This window comes from Saccopteryx bilineata, chromosome 1 (genome assembly GCF_036850765.1).
Source record: "Saccopteryx bilineata isolate mSacBil1 chromosome 1, mSacBil1_pri_phased_curated, whole genome shotgun sequence".
NCBI classification, from domain to species: domain Eukaryota; kingdom Metazoa; phylum Chordata; class Mammalia; order Chiroptera; family Emballonuridae; genus Saccopteryx; species Saccopteryx bilineata.
The window spans coordinates 220,074,115-220,096,325 of NC_089490.1; the positions used below are offsets into that span (position 1 = coordinate 220,074,115).

The window sequence follows — 22,211 nt, forward strand, 5'->3', positions numbered from 1 at the left end:
ATAGCTTGGTTGCTGAGCAACAGAGAAGCAGCCCCAGATGAGCAGAGCATCCCCCGGTAGGGGGCTTGCCAGGTGAATCCCAGTTGAGGAACATGTGGGAGCCCTGTCTATCTGCCTCCCTGTCTCTAACTTAATAAAAAAAAGAAAGAAAAAAGAAAAAGAAAAGGAAAGGAAAGGAAAGGGAAGAAAGAAAAATTGCTAAGGTAAAATCTAAACTCTAGTATGTGGATGCAGAGATTATACAAAGGTTGTGTTATGTGAATTTCAATATCCTGGCCTCAGACGAAACACCTTTACAAGTACTAAAAGAATCCACAGGACAGCACTATGATCTTCAAAACAAACAGAACAAGACTTCTTATCCTTATGAAAAATGGTACATGCTGTTCCAGTTTCTTAAAAGCCGTGTCATTTCTAAATATTGAGGCAAATCTGTTTGCTACTTCAGAAGTGATTCCATTTGGATTAGCATAGCAATGAATACCATGCAGAGAAACTAGGTATCCTAAGTTCTAGTGTGGGTTTAAGAAAACCAGTATATGCCAGACCAACTCCATTTTTTCCTTTGGTAGGGTTGGTAACTGGTAACACAGGAAAATATGGAATCTAATAAAAACCTCAGGTCAGAAAGGTGTTTAACAAGATCTATCACACTATCTTTCATTCATTCACTTCATCATTCATTCAACAGATATTTAATAACTGCTTAAATTATGCTAGAGTAGAATCTAATTTCTTTGAGGGAAATTGTGAAACATTAATATTAATAATGGCAATAATAGATCAATAAAATATTTAAAATGTAAATTCTATTGGATCTAGTTCTGTAATAGAAGGGAAATAACAACCTTTGCGGTTGCTCCAAGTTTCTGAACCAGGACAAATATAGATCACTGCTCTTTTTTTAATTAATTGAGAGAAGGGGAGGCACCCTGTATGTACCCCAATGGGGATCCACCTGGCAAGCCCCCTACTGGGTCATGCTGCCCATCTGGGGCGTTACTCCATTGCTTAGAAACAGAGGTACTTTTAGAGCCTGAGGCAGAGGCCATGGAGCCATCCTCAGTGCTTGGGACCAACTTACTTGAACCAATCGAGCCATGGCTTCAGAAGGAGAAGAGAGAGAGAGAGAAAGAGAGAAAAGGGTGGAGGTGTGGAGAAGCAGATGGTCACTTCTCCTGTGTGCCCTGACCAGGAATCAAACCTAGAACAACCAGACACTGAATCGATGCTCTACCACTGAGCCAAAAAGCAGTTCCAGATCATTAGTTTTTAATGGGCCACTGATAGGTGCTGATCTGATTGCACAGCAATCACTTGAGACTCAATTAAAAAGATGGGTGCAGGCACCTGCAGATTCTGGGTGGGGGACTGAGTGGCATCCTGTTGATCTCTCAGTGTAAAATATTCTTCAAGTGGTTTAGCTATTCATCTAGGCTTGGAAACCACTGACAAGATGGTAATTTATGAAGAGCTTAACGATCTTTGTAAAACACAGTAAATATTTCTGAGAATTACAAAAATATAAAAGATATTATATAAAATATAAAAAACAAACATAAACCTTTCTTGTACAAGAAACTGCAGTAACAATACACAGATTTATGAATGTCTTTACCATAATTGCTCATATAGATTGGGCTGTAAACTATACTTGTGTACCCCAAAAAATCTAGTTGGCCCTCCATGGAGATAATCATCATCTGTATGATACACCTTCAAGGCCTCTCAGGTACCTACATCTTACCAAAAAAACCTCATTTCCTCGGTCCACTGTAGACATTGAAACTCCAACCATTAGTGTTCTATTCCTCAGGCTTAAAGCATTGGCCATGACAAAATGCACACATCCATTGGAAGAAGGACATAAAAAATAAGCCTTTCAGATAGTAATGTCACCACAATATGTCTGCCATTTCCTTCATGAGGAGGGTTTTGTAGAAGAGTACAATTTTCATGATGGATGGGAATGGCATTGTTAGGCACTTTAGGGAGTGGCAATGACAGGGAAGTAAGCATCCTGCAAACATACTGGCCTCCCTCAAATCATGCTCAGCTTGGGACTATCTGAAACGGCAACCAATACACAAATCTTCCAGGAAGCAAGATTGGGGGGGCACCTCAGGATGTAACATTCAAATACGACTCATTGTATGCAGAATTTTACAATGAAATAGGTACCAACACAAATTTATTAAGCAGTTTGTACTCATAAGCAATTATAATTTGAAACCCAAGTGTGTGTTGAAAACAGCTGTAAGAATTCATTTAACTAATCATTCTGCAGCTGCAATGCAGAGGAGTGGGCGTGAGGCATGGAAATAGTCCAAACATGTGCCATTGACCCCAATCATGAGAAGTCAAAGTCAGTCCCAACCAGCTGACCACACAGTTTACCCCACCCTGTCTCAGCTATGAAAACTCCATTATTAATGAATTTTCTCCAACACCTTTTGTCCTCATTATGTTTTTCAAAATGTATTTACACAAATAAAGAAGCATTTCTCATTTTAAAAGAAAATTAAAAGTACATGGGTTATAGCATAACCTTATCAACAAAAAACACCAAAAGAAAGGAAGGAAGGAAGGCAGGAGGAAGGATAAATGAAGGAAGGAGGGAGGAAAAAGGAAGGGAGGGGAAAAGGAGTAAAGGAGGAGGGAAACAAGGAAGGCTAGAAGATATCAGAATAACACCAAGTTGGGGGTCCCTTAGAAACCTCTGGATTCTAGTCCTTCACAAATGTTAGAGGAGCAATCACAGACAGACGAACTTGCTCATATTTCACTTTCAACTTCAATACCTCAAATGGTTTCACAAATGCTGGACTGTGTATGGTGACATGTTTTTCTTTGGTATGTTTGTATATGGGGAAAGCTGAAATTTCTGTGAACTGGTACAGAGCAGGACTGTGCTGGTGACACTGTGCACATGGAGTGTGTTTGCCAATGTGACACAAAGTGAAGCAGTTGCTTTCTTTGCTTCAATGGAACCCCCATAGTCACAGTAACTGTTCAGAAATGTTGAAATTTCAAACTTCCCCATCATGAACACAACTGCTCACCAATCACTTCTCTCATCCTTGCTTTGAAATAAATAGGAGTCATTCTGGTGTTGTCTTGTTCCACTTTCTGTATAATCTCAAGTACATTCTATACAAACACTATAATTCCATTTACAAATGCAACTAGCTAGATCCCTGGGAGGAGGAGCATAGGTTCGGGAGAGGTCTAGCCTCACAGGATAAATGGATGGACATAGTGTGGTCCATTCATACAATGGAATACCAGCCTTAATAAGGAAGGAGACCCTGACTCATGCTTCAACATGGATGAACCTTAAGGACATTAAGCTAGGTAAGATAAGCCAGTGACAAATCAGATACTGTGCAATTCTGCTCACACGATGTACCCGCAGCAGTCAGCTTCACAGATAGAAAGTAGAGCAGTGGTTGCCAGGAACTGGGAGGAGGGGATAGAGAGCTAGTGTCTAAGGAATACAGAGGGTTTTTTTGTTTTGTTTTTAAGGTAAAAAAGCTCTGGAGATGGGTACACAACACTGTGAATATATTTAACACAACTGAACTGTTCACTCAGATATATTTAGTTAAGATGGTAAATTAATGCTATATGTATTTTGGCATAATAAAAATAATTTAAAAATACATGTGTGTTCAAAATATTAAAAACATACATAGCCTGTGGAAGTGCTCCAGACTCAGGACATCATCACATGCTGCTGTGTTCAATCCCGGGTAAAGGCTGAATGTGGCGTGATGACCAGAGCTGTCCATGAGGGACCACTCTCCTCGTTCCTTTATGCTCTGCTTTGGCTCTGATGAGCCAGTTTTCCAGCCCCTGGAAAGGAATCTTATTCCAGAATAACCTCCAATCAACTATCTCTCCCTAGGAGAAGACACCTTTACAAGACACCACAAAGCATCCAGGACTTTCAACCCACACCTACATCTAGTGAACATGACCTCAATCAGGAGTTGGATTAAGGTGTGATGTGAAGCTGGTTGTTACGCTCAAAGGTGTTTTACTGTCTCTGGAGAGTGTGATGTGGCAAGATGCAACAAATTCAGAAACACATTAAATCAAAAAATACTCTGGTTTCTCTTCTGAGATTCTTGTATGATATTAGAAATAATATGAATTATCATGATTGTTCCTGGGCTTCACTAAGACATCTATCTCTTTATCACAACAGATAGATGAATTTGGCACTCACAAGAAAGAAGAACCACCCTACCTCCCTCTTCACTTGGAGAATCCAACCTCTTTTAAGGGGTCACTACTAATGAATATGGGGAATCTTTGTTTAAAATATATTTTCACAAAAGGAGAAACTTAACTACAAAAATATGTAATATCATATTTGGCAAAACAAACACATAAACAAAAACTTGAGTCTCCTTCAAATAATCTGTATTTTAGAATACATAAGGCTTATGTACTGACATTTATTTTACATCAGAATCAAGGCATAGCTTCTGCCACTACAAAATAGCCTTAGTAAACTCTAGAATGGTATTTTCTTTTCTAAGGATAACATGAGGGCAAATTGTTAATTGGGCAACATTAACGTTTCCATTCAACAAATATTTTTAATTTTTTTATTTTATTCTGAGTGACAGAGGAATGAGAGAGAGAATGAGAGAGAGCGAGAGAAAAAGAGAGAGAGAAAGAAGGGGGAGGAGCAGGAAGCATCAACTCCCGTATGTGCCTTCACCAGGGAAGCCCAGGGTTTCAAATCAATGACCTCAGAGTTCCAGGTCAACTCTTTACCCACTGCGCCACCACAGGTCAGGCAATAAATAGTTTTTAAATACCAAATATATGCCAAGAATTGTTATTTTAAGTGACAGTAGTAATGATAATAAAAGAGATGAAAATCATGTGTATCATTACAACATAAATTATGAAAGAGGAAATAAGACAATATACAATAGAATCAATAATATGTATATTTTATAGAATGCCAGAAAGTGAAGAACATTGAAACAAAAAAGAGAATAAGCAGATGAGCTGACACTGACCGGAAAGTGCCCACGGTACATGGGAGAAAGGGGGCAGGTCACAATCGCTGGTGAAAGAAGTGAGTGTTAGGAAATTACAGCAGAGAAGGAAAGGAGGCAGCACATGTGGAAGCACAGGGCCCCAGATGGAAACTTGTGCACACATATGAGGACCACCAAGCACAAGGAGTTGGAGAGATGTAGGGCAGAATCAGGAGAAACACACACCCCAATAACATGGCCACTAAGACTCTGTAGCCTCCAGCTTTGGCTCAGTGAGATGGGAGCAGGGCAAGGATACAGGAAGAAGAGCCACGAGCTCTGGCTTGCTCTGGCTGGTTTAACAAGAATCACTTGGCTGCTTTGCTGACGGTAAACAGAAATGGGGTAAGGAATAGGAAGATCAAGCAACTCTTCCCTATATGAGAAAGTTGTGCACAAATAAAAGACCAATTCCTGATGGATTGTCAGGGGAAGTTGGTATGAACTGCTTTTTCATTGATGATATCAGGGTCGTCCTGGTACAAAGAGCCCTAGAACAGGAGACCAGAGATTAGATCCAATTTCATACACTGACTGCGTAACTAACTAGGAACCTTCTAGGGTGTGATGGGGACCTAGTGTGGAAGACAAGCTCCAGACAATAAAGTTATGATGAAAGAGTTGTATAAGAAATTTAAAAGGAAAGGTTAATGTATCTACAAAATGGGGATTTCGATTTAGAGAAATTCTCTGAGCAAAACAATGAAATTCTTTAGAAGAGACAGGACAATTATCAAGAGAAGAGATTGAATCAGGAACCTGAGAGCCAGCCAGAGGAGATGTCAGCCAGAATCACTATCAGCAGACCTACAGGAGATAAAAAGGATGGTTTGAGGGATCTCTATTGCATTGTTATATGAGACTATGTACATTTGCTATAATTTGTTTTTAATATAGGTTATGTGCATTTAGTATAATTTTGATTTTATCCTAATAACTCTTTCCTATGCAATAAAATCATTAAATAACTTTAGCAGTCACTTTGGTGAGAAGATGACTTAGGGAAGAGATGTTCCCAGGATATGCCAGGGAACCAGGGCCAGTAGTAAATCAATGAAAGTAACTTTCATCAGAGACCCTCTCCTTGGTTGTATTTCTTTATCCTGTTGTTCAGCATCTCCATATCCTCAGTTTCACCTGACAGGAGGCACTCAGTGAAGCTGCGTGGTTGATTCATCAGCACAGCATGGGACAGGGAAAAGCAAGGCTGAGTTGAAAAGGAGTAATGACCATAGCTGAGAAAAAATTGGCACTAAATGGCAGTAGAAGAAAGGATGTCAGAAAAAGGCAAGCCTTGTAATGGAAGGAGGATGAGGTAGAAGAAGCAATGTGGGGTTTTGTGCTCTTTGTGCCCACAAGAATACTGGGGGTCAGGATAAAATTTGGGGGAGGGTACACGCACTTACTAAGTGAGGGGGAGGTAAGACTGTTTCAGAGAAGAAAGAGCATGGACATGAAAGCTGAATTTAGAAGATGGATCTAAATAATTTCAGACACGGTATTGCTATGTGTGAAGTATGCCAGCTCATATTTCTCCCTTTACTTTGAAATAAAAACATGATTTTATTTGTGTAAGAGACCTTGGCGACAACATGAAGTGCATAACATCTGTATCACAAGGATACCAAAAGGAGAAGAGAGAGAGCAAGTTATTGAGCACCTTTGAAGAAATAATGACTGAAAATGTCCCTAACCTGGTGAAAGAAAAAGACACACAAGTCCAGGAAGCACAGAAAGTCCTAAATAAGATCTACCCAAGACACATCATAATTAAAATGGCAAAGGTTAAAGACAAAGAAAGCATCTTAAAAGCTGCAAGAGAATGACAGTTACCTACCTACAAGGGAGCTCCTATAAGACTGTCAGCTAATTTTTCAACAGAAACAATTCAGGCCAGGAAGGACTGGCATGAAATATGCAAATGACAAAAAGCAAGGATCTAAAATCAGACTATTTTACCCAGCAAGGCTGTCATTTAAAATAGACGAAGAAATAAAAAGCTTCCAAGACAAGAAAAAGCTAAAGGAGCTGGTTCACCAAACCAGTATTAAATGAAATGTTAAAGGGCCTGCTTTCAGAAGACAAAAAAAGAAATAAACACACATAGCTAAAAAAAAAATAAAATGGCAATAAATACATACCTATCAGTAATCACTTTAAATGTAAATGGCTTAAATGCTTCAATCAAAAGACAAAACGTGGCCCTGGCCAGTTGACTCAGTGGTGAGCGTCGGCCTGGCATGCAGGAGTCCCGGGTTCGATTCCCAGCCAGGGCACACACACAGGAGAAGTGCCCATCTGCTTCTCTACCCCTCCCCCTCTCCTCCCTCTCTTCCTCTCCCACAGCCAAGGCTCCATTCAAGCAAAGGCCCGGGTGCTAGGGATGGTTCTATGGCCTCTGCCTCAGGCGCTAGAATGGCTCTGGATGCAACAGAGCAACGCCCCAGATAGGCAGAGCAACACCTCGGGGTGGGCATGCTGGGTGAATCCTGGTTGGGTGCATGTGGGAGTCTGTCTGACTGCCTCCCCGTTTCCAATTTCAGAAAAAAAAAAAAGACAAAAGGTAGCTAAATGGATAAGAAAGCAAGACCCATATATACATATATAGTGTGTCCATAAAGTCATGGTGTACTTTTGACTGGTCACAAGAAAACAACAAAAGATGATAGAAATGTGAAATCGTCACCAAATAAAAGGAAAACCCTCCCAGTTTCTGTAGGATGATGTGGTAGCATGCGCGCATGCGCAGATGATGACATAACACTGTGTATACAGCGGAGCAGCCCACAGCCATGCCAGTCGAGATGTGGATGGTACAGAGGAAAGTTCAGTGTGTTCTTTGGCTCGCTAAATTCGAATCTGTGACCAAAGTGCAACATGAATATCGGCGTGTTTATAACAAAGTGCCACCACATAGGAATAACATTACTCGGTGGGATAAATAGTTGAAGGAAACCAGCAGTTTGGTGGAGAAACCCCATTCTGGTAGGCCATCAGTCAGTGACGAGTCTGTAGAGGCTATAGAAGATAGCACCTAAGGAGCCCTAAAAAATCTGTGTGTGAGCGCACATCGAACTGCACTGAATAGGTATGAAACGGGGAGAGTTTTCCTTTTATTTGGTGCGGATTTCACATTTCTATTGTCTTTTGTTGCTTTCCTGTGACCAGTCAAAAGTGCACCATGACTTTACGGACACATTGTATATGCTGTCACAGAAATCAACCTCAGAAGTAAGGATACACTCAGAGTAAGAGTAAATAGATGTAAAAATGTATTTCATGCAAATGAAAAAATTTAAAAAGTTGAGGTAGCAATACTTATATCAAACAAAATAGATTATAGTAGATGACAAAGAAGGATACCACATAATGAAAAAGGGAGCAATCCAACAACTGGATATCACCCTTGTAAACATTTATGTACCCAATATAGGAGCACCTAAATATGTAAACCAAATCTTGATGGACATAAAGGGAGAGATCAACATCAAGACAGTCATGTAGGGAATTTTAACATTCACTGACATCAATGGATAGATCTTACAGACAGAAAATTAGCAAGGAAATGGTGGCCTTAAATGACACATTAGATCAGTTGGATTTAATTAATATCTTCAGAGCATTTCAACCCAAAGAAGCAGAATATAGATTCTTTTCAAGTACACATGGAACATCTTCTAGGATAAACCACATACTAGGACACAAAGCAAGTCTCAATAAATTTAAGAAGATTGAAATTATATCATGCATCTTCTCTAACCATAATGATATGAAACTAGAAATTAATCACAATAAAAAAACCTGAAAAACTCACAAAGATCTGGGGGCTAAATAACATGTTACTAAACAATAAATGGGTTAACAATGAGATCTAGGAAGAAATCAAGATACCTTGAAACAAACAAAAATGAGAAATGAACAAACGAAAATCTATGGGACATAGCATAGGCAGTCCTAAGAGGGAAATTCAAAGCAGTACAGGCCTATCTCAATAAAAAAGAAAAATCTCAAATAAGCAATTTACCTTTGCACTTAAAGGAACTTGAAAAAGAACAACAGACAAAGCCCAAAGTGAGTATTTTCTGAAATAATCACTGAAAGAAATTTGATACCACAGATATGTGTATATAATATATGTCCCAAATCATCCACCAAGAACTGGCATCCATTGTTACTATATATTTTCTTCACAGTTCAGATAGAGGGACGTGATTTTGTGTAAATAATGCATTAAAGGCAGTAATCCTTGAGTACAAAATCATGATATATTAAGAGCCTAACTCAAACAGAGAATATCATTTATATAAAATGGCTTAAAAGAGCTGTAGGGACAAATATAAATTTATGAATTTGCTCATTGCTGATGACTACTAATTATGATGGATTCCAGATGAAAAACATGCATTATCCTGATGCAAATTTATACTGAATTAGGAAAATTTCATTCAACATGACCTTGACCAATATTACATTTTTAACAACACTTTACTGACATATGGCCTAGAGGTAAATTCTGTCTCAATTTTAGACAGAAAATTAGCACTATCTGTTATCCACCTAAGTGCCTTGAAAGAAGACAAATTTGTGAAAAACATATTACATATTTTTTGCTTCATAAGATGCACATGACTATAATACAAACCTAGGGTTTTAAGGAGGAAAATAAGAAGAAATATTCTGAACCAAATGGTGTGTTAAAATATGTAATAAAATACCATATTTTTCGCTCCATAAAAATAAAATGGAGCATAAAAATAAAAGACACATGGGCATTTTCCCCTCCATTTTTTGGGAAAAAAAGTGTGTCTTATGGAGCAAAAAATATGGTATATTGGAACATCTTCTTCATCTCATCAAAGTGGCCCAGGAATTTGTCAGCAGTCATTGTGTAAATCTCAGCTCAAGATCATCCTGGCTGAAGAAATATTCCACAGCACCTGATCAATGAGCCATACATTGCAACTCACAGAATATTTTGGTGGAAAAAGGTAATAATACACCTTTAGATCTAATCCAATATAAAATGGGGAGCACTGTAACTTTCCTATAGGATGCTTTAAAGGTAATTTAGACATTATATGTACTTTCCTTAGCATGGCATCAGGCACATGGTCATTTTAGAATTAAGTGGTAGCTAATAGGACAGACTGACTAAGCCAGAGATAGGGAAGAAGAGAAGTCAGAGTATCCGGTCCTGCTCCAAGGCATTGGTCAATGTCCAGAGGTTGAATTCTAGTGGGAAGAAAGATGCAAATGGCCAATGCCCAAATATACTGCTCACAAAATTAGGGGATATTTTTAAATGAATATGAAGAGATAAATATCCCCTAATTTTTGTTTTGTGAGTAGTATATTTGTGTTTATGAATTGGTATAATGAGTCCTTTTGAGAACAAAGGAACTGGAGTTTTGACTGTTTCCATTCAGAGACCCCACTGATGGGGGTGGGAGATGCCCTGTTAGGGCAGGAGAGAAAAAAATCACTGAGAGTCCAACAAGCTCAAAGAGCATCCACTATACAGCACTGTAGGCTCCACAGGGGTGTTATTGTGGGAGCAAGGAAAAGCTGGTGGGGACATCGTTCTGACCTAACCATCACAAACAGACTGGTGTGCACAGTGGTGCCTAAGGGCATCAGAGCTCCAAGGCCGCTCTCAGATGCCCAGGGCTCCGAGTTCTCTGGACCGTCATAGTCATGCACCATGGCCGGATCTTAATGCAGGCAAGTGGGACAATGGCTGGCCTCTCCAATCTGCAGACCCTCGGTATTTAGTTCTGAGAAATTCTCTTGCATTATTTCCTTAATATTTTTCACTGCACTCTTCTTTGCACTTAATTTCCAGAACATTTATATTAGAGGCCTCCCTGAGTGGCTGGCGCCCTTGGTAGTCTGTTCTCATTTATATGCAAGGCCCCCCAAAGCTACTTGGAAATTCTGGTGTATGGGAGACTTGTACATGTCATGGTAGAAGAAGAACAGGCCTGGTCAGTGATTTTTCACCGGTGGCCCCTTAATTGTCATCATGCTTAGGCCGTTTCTCTGGGTATATTTTATTTTTACAGAGAAAGTGCCCCCAGCTTCCTTGTGTAGCCAGCAGGAGGTTTACTCTGCAATTTCACATAAGTCTCCGTATTTAATCCAGAGGGAACTGCTCCTTTTCCCCTGCCTCAGTGTTATAAGCAGCTCTCACTAGAAGAGCAGGTGGAGTTTGAGTTTATTTCTTGTTCACTTTGTTAGCAAGTGACTGGATGAGAAGAGAATGGAAACATTTTTCCTCCATCTCAGGGCTCGTGGTTCAGATCAAATAACCCATGTGTTCCCTCACTAACATGATTCTACCCAAGCTACTTATTTCTTCCCAGAATTTATATCGCATTAAACTACCTCATATTTCAGACAAACAATATGATTTAAGAACATTTCCCCCTACAATTCCATCAGTTTTATTTGATAAACAACCTCAACCCTCAGTCATTTGAAACAATGGACATATCAATGCTTAGCCTCCAGCAAGTAAAACTGATCTAAAAGCTTTAGTATAGATTTGAACATGAACCATAAGCTGGTCATTCACAAGTCACTGTGCTGTTGGTGTGGGGACGATCTCCAAGAAGACAGGAAGGAGGAAGAGGTTTCCCCTCTAACCCAAGCTGCTCCCCTCCTCCTGCAAGAAGCTCCACCCTAACTGTATATAAATATCCCTTCCGATTTCCCTGGAAGGGAACAAGTAGCCAATTTCAAGGGAATCTTCAGAATTCAGTTAAATTAGTAAAATAACACACAGTGAGAGTGGGGACAACAATAAACCTATAGAAGTCACCCTAAAACACAAATCTCTGAGGCCTACAGTACAGCACATGTCTGCTCCCTGCACCCGTCTTCCTGCTGTCCACGTGGATGGCTGCACTCCTGTTGGGACACCTGGCAGTGCGGTTGTGCCCGTCACTGAGGTTCAGCCCCAAGGAACCCACTCAGCACTGACAGAAGCCAGCATCTTCCTGCTTCCACTAATTATAGAGATGGAGGTGAGATTTTGTTCTGGCCTCTCTCAATTGTTTTAAATTCCTTATTAGATTCAGAACTCATACTGGGAAGAAGAGTTGATTTCTTATATCCCAAAAGATGCAATGACTTTCCTACGGCACAGGTTTGACAAATTGAATGAAACTATTAACCTATTGCTGATACATAAATGTATTTTCCTGTCTGACCTGTGGTGGCGTAGTGGATAAGTGTTGACATGAAATGCTAAGGTTGCCAGTCCTACAGAACTGTGAGAATAAATTTCTATTGTTTAAACCAGCTAAAATAGGAAACTACTACACAACATTTGATTTTGACACCCCCAAACCCAATATAATTTGGACTCAAGGAGAATCTTATATAAACAGAGGCGTATCTTTTAAAAAGTGTATAAAGATATCTTTTGCCTAGCTGGTCTCCTTAAGAACTCTAGAGCAAGATTAAGGCAAAAATTCCAACAAAAAGTATGTTTTGTGACTTAAAAAATATATATCTTAATAAATATAGTTCTTAAAAATATATATCCTGGCCCTGGCTGGTTGGCTCAGTGGTAGAGTGACAGCCAGAATGTAGATGTCCTGGGTTTGATTTCTGGCCAGGGCACATAGGAGAAGCCCCCCTTACCCCTCTCCTTTCTCTCTATTTTTCTCATCCCCTCCTGCAGCCAAGGCTCCATTGGAGCAAAGTTGGCTCCAGGCACTGAGGATGGCTCCATGGCCTCCACCTCAGGTGCTAGAATGGCTCTGGTTGCAACGATGCAATGCTCCAATGGGAAGAGCATCACCCCCTAGTGGGCATGCTGGGTAGATCCCAGTCAGTTGCTTACAGGAGTCTGTCTCTCTGCCCCCACCACTTCTCTCTTCAGAAAAATACAACACACACACACATACACACACACACATGGCTCTACTGGAAATCATGAGACTAGAAAATGATTTTAAATAGTTAATATTTTGAATGAAATAAAGAATTTCTCTGTATCGTTAAGCAAAATAGAATTTCTTTCCTTTTTTTATTGGTGTGAAGAGGACACTTAAGATCTACTTTTTTTTTTTTACAGAGACAGAGAGAGAGTCAGAGAGAGGCATAGACAGGGACAGACAGACAGGAACGGAGAGATGAGAAGCATCAATCATTAGTTTTTTGTTGCAATACCTTAGTTGTTCATTGATTGCTTTCTCATATGTGCCTTGACCATAGGCCTTCAGCAGACTGAGTAACCCCTTGCTCAAGCCAGCAACCTTGGGTCCAAGCTGGTGAGCTTTGCTCAAACCAGATGAGCCCACGCTCAAGCTGGCAACCTCAGGGTCTCGAACCTGGGCCCTCCGCATCCCAGTGTGACGCTCTATCCTCTGTGCCACTGCCTGGTCAGGCAAGATCTACTTTCTTAGTAGACTACAAGTACACAATATAGTACTATGACCTAGACATTAGATCCCAGAGCATATTCACCTTATTAACTGAATATTTTCACTCTTCCACCAACATCTCCCCATTTTCCCACTCTCAGCCCTGGTAAGAAATCTTTTTCTTTGTGGGAGTTTATAAAGTAAATTTTTTACATATAAATTTAAATTTCTTAGAATGATTTTTAAAAAATAGTCCTGCTCTGGCCGGATAGCTGATATGCCAAGGTTGTGGGTTTGATCCTGGGTCGGGGCATATACAGGAACAGACTGACATTCCTCTCTCTCTTTCACCCTTCTTCTCTCTCTAAAGTCAACCAGTCATGGCCCTGGCTGGTTGGCTCAGCAGTAAAGATAGCATGTGGAAATCCTGGCTTTGATTCTTGGTCAGGGCACACAGGAGCGGCAACCATCTGCTTCTCTGCCCCCCCCCACCCCTTCTCCCTCTCTCTTTCTCTCTCTCTAACTCTCTCTCTCTCTCTCCTCCTGAAGCCATGGCTTGACTGGTTCGAGCAAGTTGTTCCCGGGCACTGAGGATGGCTCTGTGGAGTCTTTGCCTCAGGTGCTAAAAATAGCTCAGTTCCAAGCATGGTCCCAGATGAGCAGAGCATCAGCCCTAGGTAGGGGTTGCTGGGTGGATCCCAATTGGGATGTATGAATGAATCTGTCTCTGTATGTCCAGTACCTCATTTAAAAATAAAATAAAAAAAAGTAATCAACAAAAAATGTTTTTAATAGTCCTAACTATAGGCAATTAAAATGTTTTTCAGGTTTCCTCTATATGTATTTCTATAGTTTGTAATTTCATGTTTCCCTTGTCTATTCTGATTCCTGTATCTCTTGGGATTCTAAATACTATTTATACCAGTTCTACTATTTCCTTGCTTGGAAAACTCAAGCAGTTTTATAAAATGTTATACGTATACTCTTTTTGTTGTTTTCTTAAGTAAGAAGTGGGGAGGCAGAGAGACAAACTCCCACATGCACCCCGACTGGGATCCACCCAGCAAGCCCCCTAATGGGCAATGCTCTCTGCCCATCTGAGGCCGTTGCTCCATTGCTCGGCAACTGAGCTATTTTAGCCCCTGAGGTGAGGTCGTGGAGCCATCCTTAACACAAGGACCAACTTGCTCCAATCAAGACATGGCTTCAGGAAGGAAAGAGAGACAGAAGGGAGAGGGGGAAGGGTGGAGAAGCAAATGGTCACTTCTCCTGTCTGCTCTGACCAGGAATTGAACCTGGGACATCTGCACGCGAGGCAGACGCTCTACCAATAAGTAAACTGGCCAGGAATATATATATTCTATTTTACAGTAGATCTCTGGATTATTTTCTCAATGTTTAACTAAAATCTTCATCATACTATAAAACTTATTCTAAGAAATGAGTTAAATACAGTCTACTTTTTAATTTATGAAATAAACAGAAATTTGTTTCCTCTTTTCTTTCTTCTATTTGAAATTCTTTATTCTAGGATAATTTCGAGATAACTATAACACTGCTCCAAAAGGAGAAATGCACGCTCATGTTTATGGCAGCATTGTTCACAATAGCAAAGATCTGAAAGCAGTGTCTGTCAGTGGACGAGTGGATTAAAAAGCTTTGGTACATATATACAATGAAAATGATGACAACGGATCATTTACAACAACATGGATGGTCCTTGATAACATTATACTGAGTAAAATAAGTAAATCAGAAAAAACCAAGAACTATATAATTCCATACATAGATGGGACATAAAAATGAGACTCAGGGATATGGACAAGAATGTGATGGTTATGGGGTGGGGGGGGGGGGAGAAAGGAGAGGGAGAGGGTGGGAGGAGGGGAGGAGCACAAAGAAAACCAGATAGAAGGTGACGGAAGACAATTTGACTTTGTGTGAGGGATATGTAACATAATCAAATGTCAAAATAATCTGGAGATGTTTTCTCTGAACATATATACCCTGATTTATCAATGTCATCCCCTTAAAATTAATTTAAAAAATCCAAGAGATTGGAAAAAAAAAGATAACTGAAGTTATAAAGTTATGCATCATCTTATTAAATAGTCCCCAAACTGGCTAAGAATTGAGCTTTTAAAAATCACTTTTTGCCATTAAATTTTTATAGAAATCTGTTATAGGAAAATCAGTGTGCTTTTTAAACCATTTCCTGTCCTGTTCCAGAGCTCATGGAAAAGAGGAAGCTTTAGATAAACCAGCTGCTGGATTTCCTGGAATAGTAAATTAGTCTCACACTCCTTTTGATGTGATTCTGTCACACTTTTTTCCCATCAGGATTTCCTCATTTTTCATAACTGTTTGTTTCTACTCTAAGTTAGTTTCCTACAAATAGCCTTTGTCAAATGTGCAGCGTTCCCATAAACATACTCTCCAGTTCTTTAAACCCACTCCCCTTTAAATAAAAAGTAAAAAAAAAAATGCAACTTTTCCATTAAAATTTTGCCTCCTTGCCTTGACAGAGAACATTGCTATAGGACAAAAATAAAATTTTGTGAACCTACTTGGGGTTATTCATAATTATTGAATTATATCTTTAAATATTTTGGATATCAAAACATAGTAATAATGAAAAGGTAATTTATATACTTAGAGTACTATAAAAGTAGTATAAAAGTAATTCAAATCTTTTTTATCTTAAATCATTCTCATATCTCTATATTTTCTTATTTTCCCAAATTAGTTATTTTAATGACATTCAGATGACTATTAAGTTACCTATTTGAGAAACTCACACAATTTTATGTACACTCCAATGTGACCTCGTCTTCCTGATCTGAGGTAAGACATGCCTGGAATGATCTACTTATTCTCAGAAATAAATAAATATTCATAATTTTAATTATATAAACTAAGATAGAGTTCCTGGAAGTACTTCCTCATAGTCTCTTTCCTTGTCACTCTATATAACCTCAGAATGAAGAAAACAGTGCCCTTCATAAGAGGGTGGGCAAGTCTCTGAGGCTTTAAGAATCTCCAGAAGAGGCCCTGGCTGGTTGGTTCAGTGGTAGAGCGTCGGCCTGGCATGCGGAGGTCCCAGGTTCGATTCCCAGCCAGGGCACACAGGAGAAGCGCCCATCTGCTTCTCCACCCCTCCCCCTCTCCTTCCTCTCTGTCTCTCTCTTCCCCTCCCACAATGAGGCTCCATTGGAGCAAAGATGGTCCAGGCGCTGGGGATGGCTTTGTGGCCTCTACCTCAGGCGCTAGAATGGCTCTGATTGCAACAGAGCGATGCCCCAAGATGGGCAGAGTGTCGCCCCCTGGTGGGCGTGCCGGGTGGATCCCTGTCGGGCGCATGCAGGAGTCTGACTGTCTCTCCCCGTTTCCAGCTTCAGAAAAATGCAAAAAAAAAAAAAGAATTTCCAAAAGATAATATAATCTGTGTAGATTGTAATGATGTAACTATATTAATAACATAAATAAAAAGTGTGCTGAAACGTCCACCAGCAAGTTTTTGTCCCTTTGCCTGTGTTAGTAATGAATCCCAGCCTCTTCCATTTCACTAGCTGGAAACTTTCCTTTATACAGTTAAATATTTGAATCCGTTGCAGTCTCCTAAAGGAATGGCATTTGTTTCTTTTAAAAATGCTCTGAGAAGAACACTAATATCCAGAATCTAGAGTGAAATTGTATCTCTGAGTCCCAGGAAGTCTGGATAATACACATAAACCCTTTGTCCTTAAGATGTTGCACAAACAGATTTTGGCTGTGGCCACAGCTGGACCAGAGTATAGATTTCAGTTTTATACTTTAGTAGGTCCATGAACCATAATGTTTAAGAGGCTCTTGTTCATTTAAAAAAGAAAGGGGCTAGGGTTAGTATGAGGATCAATGGACTCAAATATAAACATGCAGATGAAAGCAATGAGGCTGGTTCCTGACAGGATCTCCATGAATGTGTCCTCATTTTCTTTACCCTCTATACCCAGAAGTCCTCACAGACATGTGGCTTCTAATGAAACACATTGTCAAACTTCAAAATGTTTTGGCTCCATAAGTCGACTCTAATTTGAAAATGAAAACATTGTTTAAGTGCTACACATTGAACAGGAAGACACACTGTATGAGCTGTGGTGGGTAGAGCAGCAATGGGCCACGCAATGGTTGGTGGGAAGGGAAGCTGGTATCTTGAGCTATGGCCACTATAGATTAACAGACAAACATTAAAAAAAATTTCTTTTTTTTTTTTTGTATTTTTCTGAAGCTGGAAACAGGGAGAGACAGTCAGACAGACTCCCGCATGCGCCCGACCGGGATCCACCCGGCACGCCCACCAGGGGCGACGCTCTGCCCACCAGGGGGTGATGCTCTGCCCCTCTGAGGCGTCGCTCTGCCGCGACCAGGCCACTCTAGCGCCTGGGGCAGAGGCCAAGGAGCCATCCCCAGCGCCCGGGCCATCTTTGCTCCAATGGAGCCTTGGCTGTGGGAGGGGAAGAGAGAGACAGAGAGGAAGGACGGGGGTGGGGGTGGAGAAGCAAATGGGCGCTTCTCCTATGTGCCCTGGCCGGGAATCGAACCCGGGTCCCCCGCACGCCAGGCCGATGCTCTACCGCTGAGCCAAACGGCCAGGGCCAAAAAAAAATTCTTTTTGACTGAGAAATTCTACTTACACAATTTACAGTTGTAAATCTCCATGGATTTATTTATTCATTACTTTGGTAAGATCTAGTGTCTGCTTCACAGATACTATTCTGAGGATAAGGGCAACGGTGCTCTCTGCTTCCATGGAGCTTCCATTCTGGTAAGCAGACACACAATAAACAGTATGTGATTATTTAAGAAACAATGCTCACATGAAGGAGACAAAATGTGCAGGTCTATTTGAGAGTGACTACAGGGCTTCCATGCATTCAATAGACAGAAACTGCTGAGAGAGAGGACATTTCCACTGAATCCTGAACAGAGAGAAAGAGAGAAGAGTATGAACGAACAGCATCTCAGCTAGTGGGCACAGAAAGAAGCCAGCTTGGTAGAACAAGGATACAGAGGAGGAGAGGAGCAGAGATGAGAGGAGGAGAGTGGAGAGGAAGAGAGTGGAGAGGAGGAGAGAGGAGAGGAGGAGAGGAGAAGGAGAGGAGAGGAGGAGAGGTAGAGAGGAGGAGAGAAGAGAGGAGGAAAGAGGAGAGAAGGAGAGAGGAGAGAGGAGAGAAGGAGAGAGGAGAGAGGAGAGAGGGGAGAGGAGAAGAGGAGAGTGGAGAGGAGGAGAGGAGCATAGAAGAGAGGAGGAGAGTGGAGAAGAGAGGAGAGAGGAGAGAGAAGAGGAGGAGAGGAGAGGAGAGGCAGGTCATGGTCATAGAGAAAGCCTGGATGTCACTCAGGTATTCTAAAAGTCCCCAAGGTTAGTAACCATATGCTGGACCCCAGCACGGCAGTGGGAAGAGCTGGGAGAAGTGTGAACCCGAAGTCCAGGCAAGACCAGCTGGACAAGTTGGGCCAAGAGAGTCAGAGGAAGAGGGCAGAGGGCACACTCAGGTCTTGAACTTACCAATAAATTGAAAGTGGGGAATGAGAAAAGGAGATAAATAACACCTAGGCTTTGTCTAGATCTCCTAGGAAAGAAGTGACTTCTGGAAAAGGGAGATGAGAGGGTGGGGGAGAAGCAAGTTTGTGGTAGGGTGTGAAAAACTTACAGTTCTGTTTTGAACTTGTTAATTACCCATTGGGCAATCAAGTAAAATGCCATCTAGGTTATAAAGAATCTGACCTTCAGAGAAGTGTCCAGGGGTGCAAATGTCATGAAGACCCACACATAGTCAAAGATTTCTACACTAAGGTGTTAAAACCAAGTTACAATATAGAATGCATGAAAAAAAAAAAAACTAACTAGTTACAAACCTGGGATAAATTACAGTATGTCCATACAACATAACGCTATTTATCCCCTAAGTTATCTTTTAAAATCTTATTTCCAGAAACGGTAAAATGGGCATACCTTGATATACTATTAAGAGGAAAAGGTATAAGTAATGAAACTCCTATTTCTATAAATATATATAAATTTTGAAATTCAAGAGCGTAAAAATATTTCAAGAGTTAAATTGGATTTTTTTTGGTGTTAAGATTAGAGGTGTTTTGTATTACTTTTTGTTTCTTTTATTGTACTTTCAAAATAATAAACATGTTGAAACATTAATTATTATATAAATAAGTATCATTAAAAACACTTAATGCCAGACCTGTGGTGCTACAGTATATAAAGCTTCAACTTGGAATGCTGAGGGTGCCAGTTCGAAATCCTGGGTTTGCTAGTCAAGGCACATATGGGAATTGATGCTTCCTGCTCTTCCGCCCTTCTCTCTCCCTTTTGCTCTCTCTCTCTCTCTCTCAAAATGAATAAATAAAATCTAAAAAGAAAAAAATTAAAAAGCAAAACACTTAGCTATGGCTGTGGCTGCTTGGCTTAGCAGTAGAGCGTCAGCCTGGCGTAGGAAAATCCCAGGTTTGATTCCTAGTCAGAGCACACAGGAGAAGCGACTATCTGCTTCTCCATTCCTCCCTTTCTCCCTTTTCCCTCTATCTCTCTTCTCTGCTCCTGCAGCCATGGCTCAAATAAGGAAGTTGACCCCGGGTGCTGAGGATGGCTCCTTGGCCTCAACTCAAGTGTTGAAATAGTTCAATTGCTGACCAACAGAGCAGCAGCCCCAGATGGGCAGAGCATCAGCCCCAGACAGAAGTTGCCAGGTGGATTCTGGTCAGAACACATGCAGAAGTAGACCTCTCTGCTTCCCTGCCTCTCAACTGACAAAAAGACAGAAAAATTAGCTATGAGTTATAATAAAATAGCTGAAGGTACTAAAAAGAAAGGTTTAACAAAATTAGTTTAACAATATTTAATTTTCCAACATTACTGTAAATTTATTAATTGAAAAATAAAAATATTGTTATATTTTCTTTGTGTGTGTGTGTGTGTGTGTGTGTGTGTGTGTAAAAGAGACAGAGGGAGAGAGAGGGACAGATAGGGACAGACAGGAAAGGAGAGAAATGAGAGGCATCATTTTTTCATTGCAGCACCTTAGTTGTTCATTGATTGCTTTCTCATATGTGCTTTGACCAGGGGCTACAGCAGACCGAGTGACTCCTTGCTCAAGTCAGCAACCTTGGCCTCAAGCTGGTGAGCCTTGCTCAAACCAATAAGCCCGCATTCAAGCTGGCGACTTCGGGGTTTTGAACTTGGATCCTCTGTGTTCTAGTCTGATGCTCTATCCACTGTGCCACTGCCTGGTCAAGCTATTGATATATTTTCTGATTAATGTGCTTATATAGGGGCATTGTTTATTTTATTTATTTATTTATTTTGCAAAACAAAAAAATTCTCAGAATTTTTTTCTACTCCTTGCATATATAAATTTTGGTCCTGGAGAATTTTGCATACAAATGCTGTACTTTACCAATTATACCTTTTATTATGAATACATGGTCTATCCATCACTCTTAAATTTACTTGGAAAAAATGCAATGTGACATCCACTGCTGTTAATCCCCAAACAACTGGACTAAGGCTACGTAATGCTCTGTTTCCCTTACTGTCTGATCGGATGACACATGGGACATGACCAGCTGCAGGAGAACTGGGCTGCACTGACATGGGACAGTGTGAAGAAGTTATGTCAGTCACTGGAACAGTGTTCTATATACCTGCACTTACAAAATTAATGTAAAATCTTCCTTACCAAATATACCTTCTCCTGGCCATCCAATGAAGGATAGCAATGTAATTCATTCAAGCACAATCAATGCAACTATATAGAAGTAATGTCTTATTTACCAAGTTAAATCAATCACCATGTTCTTTCTTGATATTCTTCCTAATTTGCCTTGGAATCTTATGAAGGAAATTTTATATTTCAAAGCATCAGCTTTGCGTAATTTGGTGTTAAAATTTGATGCAGTAGTTAAACTGCATCTGTTTAGTTTGATCAACAACAAAAGACAGTTATTGGTATCAAATTAAATGTTTTTTACTATAATAAAGCAATTAGGGAAAATGTGTTCTATAATGATGTTGAAGGTCAAGTTTAAGCTGAAACCCAAGATTTGATTTTAAGTGCAAGTGTTTGAATAAGCATTCAACCCCATATAAGAATATTCCTTTAGGAAATAGCCAATTCTAGAGCACTGCTGGTTTTCAATAGCTTTCTGTAGACTAAATAGTAGAGACAAACTACTTTGCTCATATGCCTTTTTTACAGGTTATAGAACTCATACACCTCGTGAACAGAAGACAAAGAAAAGTCTATTGTGTTGTACTTATGAGTGTAGGAAGAACCTATACCAGCAGAATGGCAAGGACGAGGGAATAAGGAAGACTGTATCAATGAAGGAGAACTGGTTAACATCTTAGATGTTACCGGGACAACAATTTACTCGGCCCATATTTACTGAGCATCCTCCAAAATGCCAAGCACAATGACAGGTTCTATCTGAAGTACAAAGGAGAAATGGCAATGCATATGCAAAAGACACTCAAGAGTCCAATGGGGACAGGAAGATGGATACTTGACAGTTCCATAAACAGTAAGTAATGGCTGACTCAGGCAATTTAGATTATGTATATGAGGCAAAAACTGTGACTGATATTTTAAAAATGTGTAGGTGTTTTTCAGGCATAATAGAAGGTAAAGGCATTCTAGGCAAAGAGAGAGTATGGGCTAGTTCACTGTCTCAGTAACACAAAAGATGCCAGCATGTTTAAGAGTTGACAATAATGGGTAAAGTT

The 22,211-nt window shown here is 40.2% G+C and overlaps 1 protein-coding gene across 10 annotated transcripts in view; it reads right to left on the bottom strand.

Moving 5' to 3' along the window:
* Window positions 1-22,211, bottom strand: part of CHRM3 (cholinergic receptor muscarinic 3) — a 621,150-nt gene that overhangs the window by 433,214 nt on the left and 165,725 nt on the right. The window contains exon 1 of one of the 10 annotated variants that reach the window (XM_066236346.1): window positions 3,692-3,752. The exons of the other annotated variants lie outside the window; for them this stretch is intronic. The gene's annotated coding sequence lies outside the window, so the exon portion shown is untranslated. Of the gene's footprint in view, window positions 1-3,691; window positions 3,753-22,211 lie in introns of those variants that run through there. 10 annotated transcript variants of the gene reach the window in all.